The sequence below is a fragment of the Arvicanthis niloticus genome, chromosome 7 (genome assembly GCF_011762505.2).
Source record: "Arvicanthis niloticus isolate mArvNil1 chromosome 7, mArvNil1.pat.X, whole genome shotgun sequence".
NCBI classification, from domain to species: Eukaryota; Metazoa; Chordata; class Mammalia; order Rodentia; family Muridae; genus Arvicanthis; species Arvicanthis niloticus.
The window spans coordinates 8,209,886-8,225,719 of NC_047664.1; the positions used below are offsets into that span (position 1 = coordinate 8,209,886).

At 46.3% G+C, this 15,834-nt stretch overlaps 1 pseudogene; it reads left to right on the forward strand.

The window, feature by feature from the left end:
* Nucleotides 1-812: 812 nt before the first annotated feature.
* Nucleotides 813-1,267, forward strand: LOC117712963 (small nuclear ribonucleoprotein E pseudogene; annotated as a pseudogene).
* The last annotated feature ends 14,567 nt before the right edge of the window (nucleotides 1,268-15,834 follow it).

Genomic DNA, 15,834 nt, shown 5'->3' on the forward strand with positions numbered 1-15,834 from the left:
CAGCCTTTGAAGGCTTCTGTCTGGAATACTAACCCATCCTTCAGCTGTCATCATCTGCAAAACTGCCAGCCACCAATGCCCCACCCTTAAGGCATCTTGACTGTAGGAAGTTCCCCCTTCCCTTTCTGTGACTATCCAATGCATCCTCCAACCCCTCATCTTAGTATCAGCTTCTGTCCGACCCCTTATATAACACATGCATGTATGCACACACAGGCACATTTTCTTCTTCCCACACACCACAGTGCCCTTTAGTGGATCAGCACACTGTCGGTGTTGCCCAAACAGAGGCATCCAGTGAGGTGACTCTTCACAAGAGACCTTTCATCACCTCCGCTTTTCTGTGTCTTAAACCTGACAGTTACAATCACTTACAATAAGGCTTCATCTAGAATGAACGGATCAGAAGACATCAGCGTCTCAATGCTCAGTTAGCTCTCTCCAGACCTCACTGAGTACAGAGAACCATGATGCTCTCAAGAAGTGAACTCAGGAAACAGACATAGTATATGGAATCCCTCCCAGCACACTGCCGGCTAGCACAGTCACATGAAGAAATTGATGTTCTCTTCCAGCAAACAGATTCTGAACGAGGAAGGTGGCCATGGACAAGCAGCAAAGCTTTAGAAGAACCTCTGCTCTCTCACACCAGACTCCATTGACCTATGGCTTGAAGGGGACTCAGGGTGTACCAGAGAAAGGAGAGATGCTCCCCAAAATCTGTCCCCCACAAAACAAACAAGGACACAAGCAGAAACAACTTAGTCAGCCATAGGAATTACTCATTTGTTTGCCACAATCTGAGTAGTGAGTGTTTAAGAAAACCAGAGGGCCTTCCTACTCCTGTGGTCTTTGTGACTTCCACCATGGCATACCGAGGCCAGGGCCAGAAGGTGCAGAAGGTGATGGTGCAGCCCATCAACCTTATCTTCAGATACTTGCAAAATAGATCTCGAATTCAGGTGTGGCTGTATGAACAAGTGAACATGCAGATAGAGGGTTGTATTATTGGCTTTGATGAGTACATGAACCTTGTATTAGATGATGCAGAAGAGATTCATTCTAAAACAAAGTCAAGAAAACAACTGGGTCGGATCATGCTAAAAGGAGATAATATTACTCTGCTCCAAAGTGTTTCCAACTAGCAATGGTCAAGCATGGGAGAAGTTGAGATGGCAGTTCAGTGTTTTTAAAGGTGTAGCTATATTTACTCATCTTGTTTTACTTGCACATTATCATTGAGGGACAATAAATGGCTGCGAATGTTTTTGTTAAAAAAAAAAAAAGAAAGAAAAAGAAAGAAAACCAGAGGGCTGGGGAGAAACCCAGTCAGCAAAGCCCCTGTCTTACAAAAACAAGAATCCAAGTTTGATTCCCAGAGCAGTGTCTACATGCTGGGCATGGTGGTGTGTGTTTATCACCCCAGTGCTGGGGAGGCAGAGACAAGAGGTCCCTCTGACTCCCTGGACAGATGGCCATGCCTAATCAGAGAACTCTAAGCCAGTCTCAGAAAAGGGGAGACAGCACCTGAGGCATGACACCCGAGGCTGTCTTCTGAACATGTAACTGTTATAGATGCACATGCACCCATCCATCATATGCATACATGAACACATGAAGAGAACTGGTTCAATAGCCAGATTTGGGTTGCTTTAATGTGTGCTGAGCCATCTCATTTTCCCACCCTGGCTCTCCAGTAGCCATACGAACCAATAGCTCCCTAGTCAGTGGAAGACAATGTCCTAGCCATGGCAGAAGGGCAGTAGGTTATGGGTCTCTCCCAAAGTGCAGATCTCTGTGAAATAGCATATCTGACCTCTCTGGAAATTCACCAGACATCTCTATTCACAAGATTTGTATTTATTTGGCCCAACTTGGAGCTTGCCCTGATGTCCTGGGGGCAAGAACAGTGACAAGTAAGAATTTAATATCACAGTTGCCGGAAGCACTGGCAACACTGAGAACCCATAAAACTGAGTTAGAAACGAAAAGGAAGCCGGGCGGTGGTGGCGCACGCCTTTAATCCCAGCACTTGGGAGGCAGAGGCAGGCGGATTTCTGAGTTCGAGGCCAGCCTGGTCTACAGAGTGAGTTCCAGAACTAGAAGGATTCAGCTTTGACAACAGCAAACACCTTCCTACTGTGAACTGTTAATTGGAGTGGAAACTTCTAGTTTCTTTGGAAAGTTAGTTACATCAAAAAGATGGTTTTCTGGGGCGCACAAGTGAAAGGATGTCTTGCTACAGCAGACACATGAAAGAATGTTTTCCTGAAGCAGACACAGGTGAAAGGATGTTTTGCTGGAGTGGACATGGGAAAAAAGTTTTCCTAAAGCAGACCTGGATAAAAGGATGTTTTGATATAGCAAACACTATGAACACTGAAAGGACCTGTGATGAAGGATAAATATGACCCCACTGACTGGGGGAAACAAGCACTGAGCACTGGCTTGGTTTGCTCTGCCTTGCTATTTTCTGTTACTGATACACATGCATTGGTTCACCTTACATAGATAGCATTGTTGAGCTTAACTTGTAATGATGACACCATTGAGAGAAACTTGCTAAAGAGTCACTCATGAGGTTCCCGAGACATCTTGCAGCTTCTGAGAAGCCTCGCCTTAGGCTGCTTGGCAAGCCTTGTGGTTCTTCAGGATTGAACTACAGCTGCTAGTCCGTGCATGATGTCTGCTTGCCGAAAGGACTGGACTGTAGCTGCCGGTTCATGTATGGTATCTGCCTACCTAGAGGACTGGACTGAAGCTGCTGAATCATATTTGGTGTTTACTATGGGACTGAACTGCTGAGAAAAAAGATCAAGCTCACCCCCAAAGAACTATTGCTGAACAGGCCCACTTCCTCCATTTTTCTCTTCCACTACCTCTACTGGGTGGTGGGCTAGAGGAGAGGTTGAACCCTTATTAAAAGTGGGTTGCAAAAAAAAAAAATGATGCCTCCAGTTAATACTTGTAAACTTGATTGTGAACTTAACAGAACCTAGGATACAAGTCCCTGGGCATATCTGTGTGCACCCATCCCAAATATGAGTGGTGCCATTTACCGGGGTAGTGCCTGGGATTGTTGAGGTTTGGTATGTTGCTATGTGTTGTAATGCTAAATACTGGCCCTGGGGCCCCCAGGGATGAGGAGTAAACTCAAGTGCTGCGATGTAATCTTGCTGCCAAGTTATGCCTGAATGATGAACAGATGCCTACAGCTTATAGCTGGCTTATAGCAGAAGAGATATTGGCAGAGTTTTGATTCCTGGGCTGGGGGTCTGAGGAGACATCAAAAATAAGGGAAACAGAAGGTGGGGAGAGGAGAAGACTCCAATGGGGTAGGTGAATCATACAAGCATGGCTGTGAGGCCTGGCCAATTGGAATTAAGAACTGTCCAGATGAAACATGGAACGTACAATATATATAGAAAACAACTCAGAAATGTGAATATTAGCTAATAAGTGGCCAGACGACCTGGGTAGATATTTCTCAAAACAAGGCAAACAAATGGCCAGCAAGCACGTAAAATATACTTAACTTACTAAGTCACTAGGGAAATGAAGATCAAAATCATAATGAAATATCACCTTCTGGTACCTAGGATAGCATTTTCTTCTTAAACCCAAGCCTGGGGCATATGCCTGTCATATAGCCCTGGGAAAGGAGAGGGAGGGGTATCACCACAAGTTTGAGGCCAGCCTGATCTACATAGCGAGTTTCAGACAAGCCAGAGTTACTCAGCAAGACCATGCTTCAAAAATGAATAAACAATAAATAAATAAATAAATAAATAAAGCCTTAACCAACATTGGAGACTCTCTAGAGAAGTTTAAGTTTTATTATATCATTGACAGGAACACAAAAAGGTTCAGGAACCTTTAGAGACCAACTTGAAGGTTTCTCATAAAGTTCTTCGTACAGCTTCCATTTGCACTCGTAAATAAAGGAACAAAAAAAGCCTGGTCACAATGAAGCATGCACACAAATGTTTGTCGTTATGAAATTGGTTATGAAAATCAACAAGAGGAAATAAGCCTGAGATAGCAATGGATGAAAATTGGAAACATAGTTAAAACATTATGAGTTATGTGATTTGTGTGTGTGCATGTGCGCGGGCCTGTGTGTGTGTGTGTGTGTGTGTGTGTGTGTGTGTGTGTGTGTGTGTGTGCATTTGGCTTTGTAACTCAAGTGGGTAGTCTCCAGCTTAAACTTTGTAAATGACCACGTGTCCAGGGTCAAATGGCAAGACAGGCTTGGACCCTTCCTTAACCTTTCCCAGAACTCTGCCTCTTAGTTATATCGATTTTGGCCACTAGATGGCAGCACTTGACCACATGCTTGTCAGCAAAACTCGGAAGAACCAGGGATCAAGAAGAGGCTTTAAAATGATGAGATAACTTCTGCTCACATTAGAGCAGGTGACATCACTGTGTGATGTATAATCACTACAAGAAGATGCAGTTTTTATGGACATTTAAGTGACGAGGTACAAAAGAATGAGGCAATAAACAGTGATGTAGAGCTCCCAGGCTAAATTATCCACCCCACCCATCCACACCCTTCCTCCTCTTGCAACCTTCACTATCCTGAAGGAGCCCAAGGCAGGGCTTGTCTGGAGCTCACAAAGGACTCCCCAGGTGCTCAAGGTCACACTGCTGAAAAGTAGCAAAAGGTACTCCCAAATATTTAAGTCTATATACCACATCATTTTCCCTTAAGTCATTTTAAAAAACAAAATTATAAACAAATTTATGTAAGTTTATATTTGTATTGTAGATAAATGTCCTAGACGCACACACACACAACATTTTCTCCCCTGTCATTGTACACCTGGGATGGGTTCATTCAATTTTCTCACAAATCTCAAATCTGCTCACTTCAGCATGAAGCTGTTCAAGTCAGCACCCTGTCCTGGTGAGCTCAGCTCTTTGTTAGTTGCAAAGCCCTGGGAAGCCAAACAATTTATTTAAAACACCAAGGCTATCTGGGTATGAAGGTGCACACCTGTATCCTAACACTGGAGAGTGAGGCAGGGGGATGGCAGTGAGTTCAAGGCTAGGCTGGGATGCTTGGCAAAACACTGTCTTTGTGCCCCACCACACACATCAAAAGCAAGCAAGCGACAGATGAAGGACTTAACCTTAATCTAGCAAGGACCTTGGATAAGTACTTTTTGGTCACAATGCAAGAACCCCTTTAACTATGAAGGAAGGGCTAAAGGGCTATTCGGACCCATGCTTTCCAACACTGAGCTCCAAGGACTCTTTTTTTTTTTTTTAAATTTATTTATTATAAGTAAGTACACTGTTGCTGTCTTCAGATACCCATAAGAGGGCATCAGATCTCACTGCAGATGGTTGTGAGCCACCATGTGGTTGCTGGGATTTGAACTCATGACCTCCAGAAGAACAGTCAGTGTTCTTAACCACTGAGCCATCTCACCAGCCCCACCCAGGACTCCTTATCAAGTTGGATTGTGTTAGCTGGGCTGAACTCCTGGGGGGACTAAGCCAAAGTTTGTCATCCCTATTGGTTTGGGTTTTGGCACTCAAAATGAAACCCGGGGCCTCCCTCCCTCACACGTGCTGAGCAAGTGCCCCCACCACTGAGCTACACTGCCAGCCCTGAAATGCATTTTTAATAGTATTGCAGGTGCTGACTTCACTGCACTGATCACTTCTGTTTCTCATTTCTCTACCCTGCCCAGCCAACCTTGTTCTTTCCCCTCATCGAAGTGGAAGGACGATGGTGCTGAAACGTAAGCCCAAAGCCTCCTGCTAATGCGCTCCCAGCTTCTCCCAGAGTGACCTCGATCACCAAGCCTCAAACCAAACAAACAGAAAAGGAAGTCTATTTAAAGACATCCTTTCTGCCACTCCTAATCCACAGCCTGCTGCTAACTGCTGGAGGGGCGTCCCTGCCTGCTCAGAGAGCAACATTGGAATATACCCAGCTATGTCTCACCTGCTTCCTAGCAGTGTGAAGCACCCAACCCTCTCAGGCCCGGCCTCTGCATTAACAGAGCCCAGAGTATCTGAGACCCAAGCATAGGAGATGTGAGGACAGATTGAGGATTCCTTTGAGCTTGTTTGTTGTTTTGTTTGAGGCAGTCTCACTACAGCTAAGATGAAACTTAACTATGCAGTCCGAGTTGGCTTCCAATCCTGGCTTTCCTGCCTTGGCCTCACAGTGAGCGCTAAGGTTTCAGGTGTGCTCTATCCACCTCAGCCAGAGACAGATGAGCTCTTTCGGATTTGTTTTAATCAGTTGTTTTTCGGTTCGTGTGGAGAACAACCAGGGCCACTGTCTGCCTGTGAATCTCAAGGTTTGTTCCAAACTGCAAGAAGTCAAAGCCAAGTTTATACACTCTCTCCTTCCTGAGAGAATTCCTTAGGGGTTAAAGGCACAGCTCTGAGGTCTGTGTGGCTGGAGGAACGAAAGGCTCTGGAGAGAGATTTCCTCTGCCTTCCCACCCTCCTGTGAGTCCTCTGGTAATACTAACACTAAGCTTACTGCTATCTCTGAAGTGGGTCCCTGAACTTGGGAGGCCTGGAACACATGATGCAAACAAGGGTGTGCCTGTCTCTTGCTGCTTCAGAGTGCCTTGCCATAGCTCTGGTGAGTGTGATAGGATGTGGGTCAGAGAGCTCTCCAGACTGTGGTGCAAGAAGCCTGGTGCCATGTCATGCAGACCCTGCCTACGCCAGCTGACTGAGCAAAACTCAACCGCTCATGGAGGAAACACAGGAGTGGTGTCTGTGTGTGTGTGTGTGCGTGTGTGTGTGTGTGTGTGTGTGTGCGCACATTTCAGTTTGCTCTTCTTTTCTCCCCACCAATCTGTCCCCACTTGTGAAAAATAGCACCTGCTTTCAAGTAGCCAGAACAAGAGTGAAACCGCAGCAGAGCCACACAGACCCCAGTCTTGTCGCCTCCCTTTTAAAGGCGGAAAATTCCAGGGAAAGGGAGAGAATGTTGTTTTGTAAACCCAGTGCACATTTAAAAAATAAAATAAAATAAAAACACATTTCTAGAGTCGAAATAATACCTCTCATAGTTAACCAGATTAAATTGTGTATTTATATCCTCAATGCTATATAATTTGCAGTAAACGTTAAAATTTCCCAAATTGTCCCTAAAAGTGCTCTTTATAGTGAGTTTGTGGGAAGTTGTATCCAGTATAAAACCATATAATGTGCCTGCTTTTTATATACCTGAAACCTCCACGTCTCCTCTCAAGCCACTAAACTCCTCTTAGTCATGTTCTGACTCCTTGAAGACAGGTCACCTGTCCCAAAGGATGCCGGGCCACTTGGTTGTGTCCAGAACTTTTTCCATTGATTTCCTGCAAGCTGGAAGTTATGTCTACATATCCAGATTAAATATTCTGAAGTGCTAGGATTTTAAGCTTTTAGACAGGGTCTCATGTATCCCACACTGGGGAAACTCACCATACAGCCAAGGTTGACCTCCTGCCTCCACCTCCTGAGTGCTAGGATTACACAGGTGTGCACATTACTCCCAGTTTCTACTGACTATGTCACATCCTCAGCCACTCTAAGAAAAAGTACTACACAGAAGAGCCGACTTCCATAAAGGATGAACACCTATGTCACATAGAGTGTCGCATATGCACGTACTGCTCAGTTAGACTACATTCATCTTCCTCCTGGGGAACATAAAGCCTGCTTGTATGTCATACAGAGAGGGGACTCCTTATAACTGTGTTCAGAATGTGGCAATTTGGGAGAAATCCACACAAAAGCTACCAGGATATTTAAAAACATATACAAGAATCCTCCTGCTTTTTCTTGGCTCCAGCTCTCTCTCTCCTTCTCTCTCTCCCTCTCTCTCTCCCTCTCCCTCTCCATCTCCCTCTCCCTCTCCCTCTCCCTCTCCCTCTCCCTCTCCCTCTCCCTCTCCCTCTCCCTCTCCCTCTCTCTCCCTCCCTCCCTCCCTCCCTCCCTCCCTCCCTCCCTCCCTCTGTGTGTGTGTGTGTGTGTCTGCCTACTTACCTGCCTGTCAGTTTGTATGTCTGTGTCTGTCTGCTTGTGTGTGTGTGTCTCTGTGTGTGTCTGTGTGTGTCTCTGTCTGTGTGTGTCTGCTTGTGTGTCTCTGTGTGTGTCTCTGTGTGTCTGTCTGTGTGTGTGTGTCTGTGTATGTGTCTGCCTACTTACCTGCCTGTCAGTCTGTTTGTATGTGTGTGTCTGTCTGCTTGTGTGTGTGTGTCTGTGTGTGTCTCTGTCTGTGTGTGTGTGTCTGCTTGTGTGTCTATGTGTGTCTCTGTCTGTGTGTGTGTGTCTGTGTGTGTGTGTCTGCCTACTTACCTGCCTGTCAGTCTGTTTGTATGTGTGTGTCTGTCTGCGTGTGTGTGTGTGATTGTGTGCCTGTGAGACGTAGGTGAGCTCATGAATCTCTCTCTGTTTTCAGTACTGGAGAGTGAAACACATACGAAGCAACTAGTCTGCTGCTAAGCTACAGCTCCAAACCCTGAGGGTCTACTTTTTGACCCTCAGCCTTGACTCTACTCCTAGTATGCTCCTGGGCCAACCCTTCCAACGGCCACAAACCTGTGAGTGACAGAGCCAGATGGGAGAGAACGAAGGTAGGTGAGGCCGGATATGACATTATAGCTTATTCTCCAGGTCTACGCAAGCTTCCAATGTATTTCTTCTTTGGGTGGTGCTGGGTATAAAACCCAGGCCCTTGTACACACTAAGCACACACTCTGCCACTGAGCTACACGTATGGAGGGCCTCAAATAGCTTCTAATTGTTAAGCTTAGTATGACCCCAGTTATAAACATTTGACCATGTTTTAGGGCATAAACACTCTGTTCTGTGAGCTTATATCTCCCTAACACAAGTCACCTTAGTGACCTGCTCATGGCACGGAAGCTCAGCACTTTGAATTACAAAGGCTGGAAACCCCCTTTGTTTTCCAGTGTGTGGGGCACGAGCCTCTGAGTCATCCTGGAGCCAGTCCAGCCTCTGTGCGCTACAGGGTGAGCAGGGAACCCGGCAATGCTGGAGTCCCCAAGCACAAGGTATTTTCCTACCAAACGAAGCTTCGAAAGCAAACAAATAAATAAATCAGATAGAGGTAGGTGCAAGGAGACCTGGGATGTACACACACATCAGCTAAAGATCAAGGGCAATGCCAGCAGGCGGGTGCTATACGTGTGCCTGAATACATATTGAACATTTTTTGTTGTGGCCTTTGGGGTGACTGTGGGTAAAGTGCTTGTCCTGCCAGCATGAGGACCTGCATTTAGATCTCTCATAAAAAGCCAATGAGGTGGCCCATGCCTATAAATCCCAGTGGTGGCAAAGAGGAAAGATCCATGGGGACTTGCTAGCCATCTAGTCCAGCCAATCCGTGAGCTCCAGGTTCAGTGAGCAGCTTTGTCTCAAAGAATAAGGTGAAGGGCTGGAGAGCTGGCTCGGTAGTTAAGAGCACTTGCTGGTCTTGCAGAGGACATGGGTTCAGTTTCCCTCACCACATTAGGGTGCTCACAACCAGCTTCAGGGGATCCAGTGCTCCTCTTCTGGCCTCTAAAATTATTATACCTGCCCCCACCGTGTGTGTGTGTGTGTGTGTGTGTGTGTGTGTGTGTGTGTGTGTGTGTGTGTGTGTGTTTAAGAAATGGTCTCTTCTCAACCAGGCTGGCCTTGAACTCACTAACTGACCAAGAATGCTGTTGATCGTGCTGCCTCCGCCTCCCAAGTGCTAGAATTTTACCACACCTGTGCTAGAGACTAAACCCAAGGCTTTATGCAAGCTCACACGCTACCAACTGAGCTATGCCCTCAGCCCCTGGGAGCCCTGTAGATATTGCCTTTATTCTGTTTCTGACACAGAAGTAAAGTTGGAGCATCTAACCTCATCCGTGCCCCTGTAGGAAAGAAACAGGAAAGTTGCCTCCATATCAGCTGCCTCAGCTAGAAGAGGAAGAGAGACCAGATATAGGCCTATTACCAAAAAACCAGAATGGCAAGTCGGCTATTTAGGGCTTCTTAAGGTGTGCATTAGTCACAGGGCTGGCACGTGTCTGGGATGAACTAATTCAACAGGAAATTGATCCCATTGCCATATAATAATGGGCGTATTCTGAGGCAGGTGTACTACACACAAAAGATCTTTGGGAACTGGGGGAGGGTGTTGATTTTTCTCCCCAAGGCAGAATGAAGAATCTGGGCAGGATGGCACATGCCTATAACCCTAGCATTTAGGAGATGGAGGCAGGAGGACCAGGAATTCAAGGCTGGTCTTGGCTGCATAGTAAATTGAAGGTCAGCCTGGGCTACATGAGGCCCTGTCTCAAAAAAACATAGAGTGAAAGAATGATGACTTAAGATTGTAGTTTTCCTTTGACACAGGGTCTCACTATGTTGCCTAGGTTGGCCTTGAACTCCTGAACTGAAACACTCTTCCAGCCTCAGCCTCCAGGGAGCTGAGACTGTAGGTGTGAACCAGCACGCTCAGCTTTCGAACAGAAATATTAAGCAAGTGTGTTATCTCCACAAGCCTCCCTCAGCCTGTGTGCTGGACTAGAAAATAATGTTAGTTTCTTCCCAATTAGTGGTTATTGTATTTACTCTTAAGAGAAAAGCAGGGAGTGGCTTTGGTTCAAAAGAAATAACCGTAAAACCAATTCTGATTACAACACTATATGACCCCTTAACTCAGCAGCTAGCTCTCTCCTCTCTCTCTCTCTCTCTCTCTCTCTCTCTCTCTCTCTCTCTCTCTCTGTGTGTGTGTGTGTGTGTGTGTGTGTGTGTGTGTGTCCAGGCATGCAGATGCCAGTGGAGACCTGAAGAGATCGCTGGCTCCCCTGGAGCTGGAGCTGGCAGTGAGCCATGTGACTTGGGTGTTGGGAACCTAATGGCTGAGCCCCCATATCTCCAGGCCCTGGCTCTTTTGATGCAGCCCGGGCTGCTGACTTCAGATCTTAACTCCTTCTGCCTCCACCTCTCCCCTAACTGGAGTTTCAGGCCTGTACCACCACACTCTGCCTGTTAAAGGCCTTTCAGAAAACACCCTATTCAAGAGTCTAAATCAGGCTGGGGGGTGGTGGTGGTGCACACCATTAATCCAGCACTCGGGAGGCAGAGGCAGGCGGAGCTCTGTGGACTCATGGCCAAGCTATGGCTACCACACAGAGAAACCATGTCTTAAAAAGACAAACAAAAGAATTCATATTTTTGGCAATAATTTATGGCAAATTCAGTCTAGGTTTTAGAGTTCACACTGGTCTAAGAGCAAGCTGAGCCCTCAGAAATCTTTCAAATGGGACAAACTGAGGGCTGGCTTCTGTATCAGAGATCCTGTCCATTCTCAGTGCCCCTCAGGAAGCCCCTCAGGCTGGAGGGGAGGAGGGTTGTTTCCAGATTTCCAAGTCCTCTCAGCTAAAGGCTGCCTTCTTTAAGACTCCATTCTTGTCTGCCCACTCCCCCAGCTTCCTGCCTACTCAGCCTTCTCCCCAGCTGTGTTTTATCTGATAGCTTTTTAGAAATGTAGTTCAAAGTCACAGGACTCCTATGACCAGAGGCTACATGGCCACTGAACCATTGAATCTGTCACTTGGATCCCTGATCGTTCCTTCAACAGTATGAAGTGACTTATTTGTTTTCAGAACACAAAGCAGAGTTCAATCATTTTCAACCATTTTTGTTTTTATTTTTAAGTTTATGTAATATTTATATATAATTTTAAGTATCATAACTATATAAAATATATTATATAATATATACATAATATATCAGCTCATAACCACTTCTCTCTCTCTTTCCCTCTCTCTCTCTCTCTCTCTCTCTCTGTGTGTGTGTGTGTGTGTGTGTGTAAGAGAGTCTCTTGGGGGGCTGACTTGAACTCTCTGTATAGTCAAGGGTAACCTTGAACTTTGGAAGCCACCTGCCTTTTTCTCTCAAGGGCTGGGATTCCAGCCAGGCATCTCCAGCCCTGGTTAGGCCACACTGAGGATTGAGCCAAGGGTTTTGTACAGGCTGGGCGCTACCAACTGAACTCCACCCCCAGCCCCTAATCTCAGTACTTTTAAAAGTCAGAATTCATCTTCAGACTAAGTCCCCGGTACTGGGAGCGACTGCATGGTCTGAACACCTGTTGCCCTACAGGCTCAACTAGACAATCTCCGTCCTTCTGTGCAGCTTCTTAATTGGAAGTAAACCTGGAAACCATTGCCAGACAGCCCATGTGAGTCACAACAGGTGGCTGTGTGCTTTCCTTTCTGGGTGAGCAGATAACTTTAGTTTCTGTCCCCTGTGCTGTGTCTCAAGAAGATCAGGGCTTGTGAATAATTTAGGATTATCCACCTCATCCATGAGATCACTTCCTTCAGGAATGTTTCTGACCAGAATGGAAGGTGTTTTCTTTACCTTTTCAGAGGCCTTCTGAGTCAGGCCTGAGATGGGATCGTTTTGTTGTTGAAACACACTCAAACCACTTAATAACCACAGCCTACCCGGTGGTTCACGAAGCCAGTTTGACGCAATGTTGACAAGCAACAGATGTCTGGTTGTTAAACATGAAGTCAACACACACTGCAGCTGGGATTGCCTTATGGGCTGTGTGAGAGGAATTGTGAGAGTCGACCTCTGTTTTCACGGCTTTTACGGGAACAGGTGGTCCCTGATTCTCGGGAAGCCTATGTGGTAACAAATGATGTTTGTACAGGTCTAAGAACACTAGGAAAGACAGAGCCCACTGGGGAAGGTCACTCGGGAAGATATAATAGGGTAAAGCTAAGAAAATGCTCACAGAGAACCTGAGGCAGCAGGGTTCCATGATGCTCAGATGCTTGTGAAGCAGGACTTGCCATGAAATCTGATTTCTTGGGGTCACTGGGTTGGTAGAAGGTACGGGAACTTTCTCAGGTCTGCAGATAAAATGTGAGCTGAGTCCAAAAAGTCCTCAGCTGACCACAGTTTTCCTGTGCTCGATGGAAAACTGTGGTCAGCTGAGGATGGGAATCCCAGCAAACTCTGCTGGAGAGTCTGTCTGGTAGCTAATGCCTTGTAATCCCAGCATTTGGAAAGCTGAAGCAGGAGGATTGCCAAGAGTTTGAGGCCAGTCTGGACTAGTAAGTGAGTTCTAGGACAAGAGAGGAAGAGGCAGGTGGGGAAGGGAAGAATGGAAGGGAAAGAAGGAGGAAAGAAAGAAGAAAGGAAAGTACAAATGCTAAGTCAGAATTCCACCATCTGGAGTGCGGGACAAGAGGATAGACCAACCAAGACCTCTGGGTAAGCAGAAGCTGGGAGTGGGATTACATGCAGCAGGACCTTTCAGAGTGCAGTGGACACTGGTAAAAGATGACCACAGAAGCAAGAGAAGAAGGATGGAGATGACCTAGCATTGTAGATCCAGGGACCTCACTTTCCTTCCAGCTCATAAGTAATTTATCTTTGAGGTGCTGCGTTGTGATCTCGGGTTTATGTGATAAGTGAACATTTTCATACCAATTTACCACCTGTATCCCTAAATAGTTCTTTAAAGTCTTTGTCATTCTAGAAAATAATACTTTTAAACTTAATTTTATTTTATGTATATTGGCGTGGTGGGCATCAGATCCACTGGAACTGGTGTTACAGTTGTCAGCTGCCATGTGGGTGCTGAGGATTGAACCCAGGTCCTCTGCAAGAGCATCCAGTGCTTTCAACCACTGAGCCATCTCTCCAGCCCCAGAAGTACATATTCTTATTTTTAAAGATTTTTTTTTACTTATTCATTTTATATCCTGCTCAGTGTCTCCTCCCACTCTCCCCCTCCCCTTCTCCTCTGAGCAGGTGGCATCCTCCTTGGGTATTCCCTACCCTGGCACATCAAGTCTGTGAGGCTGAGTGCTTCCTTACTCACTGAGGCCAGACAAGGCAGCCCAGTTAGAAGAAGATATCCCACAGACAGGCAACAGCTTTAGGGATAGCATCTGCTCCAGTTCTTTGGGACCCACATGAAGACCAAGCTGCACATCTGCTACATATGTGCGGGGAGCTTGGTCCAGCCCCTGTATATTCTTTGGTTAGTGGTTCAGTCTCTGAGAGCCCGAGTCCAGGTTAGTTGACTCTGTTGGTCTCCCTGTGGAGTTTCTATCCCCTTAAAGGCTGTAATCCTTCCTCCTATTCATCCATTAGAGTCCCCCAAGCCCCGCCCACTGTTTGGCTGTGGGTGTCTGCATCTGTTTTGAGTCAGTTGCTGGGTGGAGCCTCTCAGAGGACAGCCATGATAGACTCCTGTCTGCAAGCATAACAGAGTATCACTAATAATGTCAGGGAATTGGTGCTTGTCCATGGGATGGGTCTCAAGTTGGGCTGGTTATTGTTTGATCACTCCCTCAGTCTCTGCTCCATCCTCTATGCCTGCATTTCCTGTAGATAAGATAAATTTGGGGTCCCAAGTTTTGTGGATGGGTTGGTGTCCCTATCGCTCCATTGGGGCTACTGTCTGGTTACAGGAGGTAACCTCTTCAGGGTCCATATCCTCAATCTGTGAGTCACGGATGTGGTCACCCCCATTGATTCTTGGGCACCTCCCTTATTCCAGGAAACAGTATTAGGTTAAGTATGAGCAGTAAGGTCAGTAACAATCCATTCTTCTAAACTATTTCGACCTGCAGAAGATTGGTGCGTGGGTTCATGGGGTTTGAGGGGCTGTCAAGGCTGACGAATGGCACCTCACTAAGGTAAAGCAGACCCAAAGGGGGCCACATGTTAATGAATCACCACGGTTGTTTTTAGCCCCATATGTAAGCGCTTTTGCTGAAATTCAGTTTGGAAATTTTCATTTGTTCTGATTCCAATCAGCAGTAACAGCACACCAATCAAAAAGGACACATGTAAAGGGTTTTTGTTTTGTTTTGTTTTTTTGGCAAAGAGCCCAGTACTCATTGAAAATTCTTTTTCAGAATGACTTTTAAGCAAATTCGGTCCTAAAGTGAATCCTATTGGGAGCTCCCTATTGACTTCTGTAGGAGAGGTAAAGGACTCATCGTGAGGCTGGGTTGGGAATGAAGGCTGGCAGAGAGCTGGTTCTGTTTGATAATGGTGGCCTTGTAGGTAGGGAGATGAAGAAGGGGGTCAGTGTGCCTGAGTTGCTAGGTTCTTTTTAATTGTTAGCTGCAAAAAGGCACATATGATGACTGGCTTCAACTGTCACAAATAGAATCACCTAGGAAGAGTCTCAGTGAGGGGCTGTCTAGATGAGGTGAGGGTGCCTTGTGTGCCTTCACTGATGTGGGAAGAAAAACCTGGAAGTGTATGGTGTTACTCCCTGGTTTGTGGCCCAGGACTGTATCAGAGTGTGGGAAAGCCAGCCAAGCAGTGAGCTTCTTTCTTTCTGCTCTGACTATGGCTGTGACATGACTACCTGCTTCAAGTGTTGGACCCCATGACTTCACTCCTGAGCTATAGCCTGGAATTATGAGCATAAACATGCCCTTTCCCCGCTAAGCTGCTTCTTGTCTAGATATTTTATCACAGCGACAGGAAACTATGACAGCACTGTAAGGATAGGAACTGCTAAGGGTTCGTGAGCTCTTCAGAACATAAGAGAACATCTCACGCTCACACTGCCAGCTTCACAGACGATGTCACTTGTGATGGGTCAAGATACCGAATTGCCCTGTCACCAGGTGTCACCCAGAGGCTCTGCAGCAATCAAGTCAGCAAAGCTGATGACCCCTACCACCAGCCAGCAGATGCCCTGACTCTCCCAGTCAGCCCAGCCCCTCCTACCCCAGGGTTCCTTCTCCTTAAGGCTGCACTGCTTTCACAGAATCTGATTCAGCACCTTTCTGTTGGGAGCCGACTTTAGTAGAAAGCGGCTAG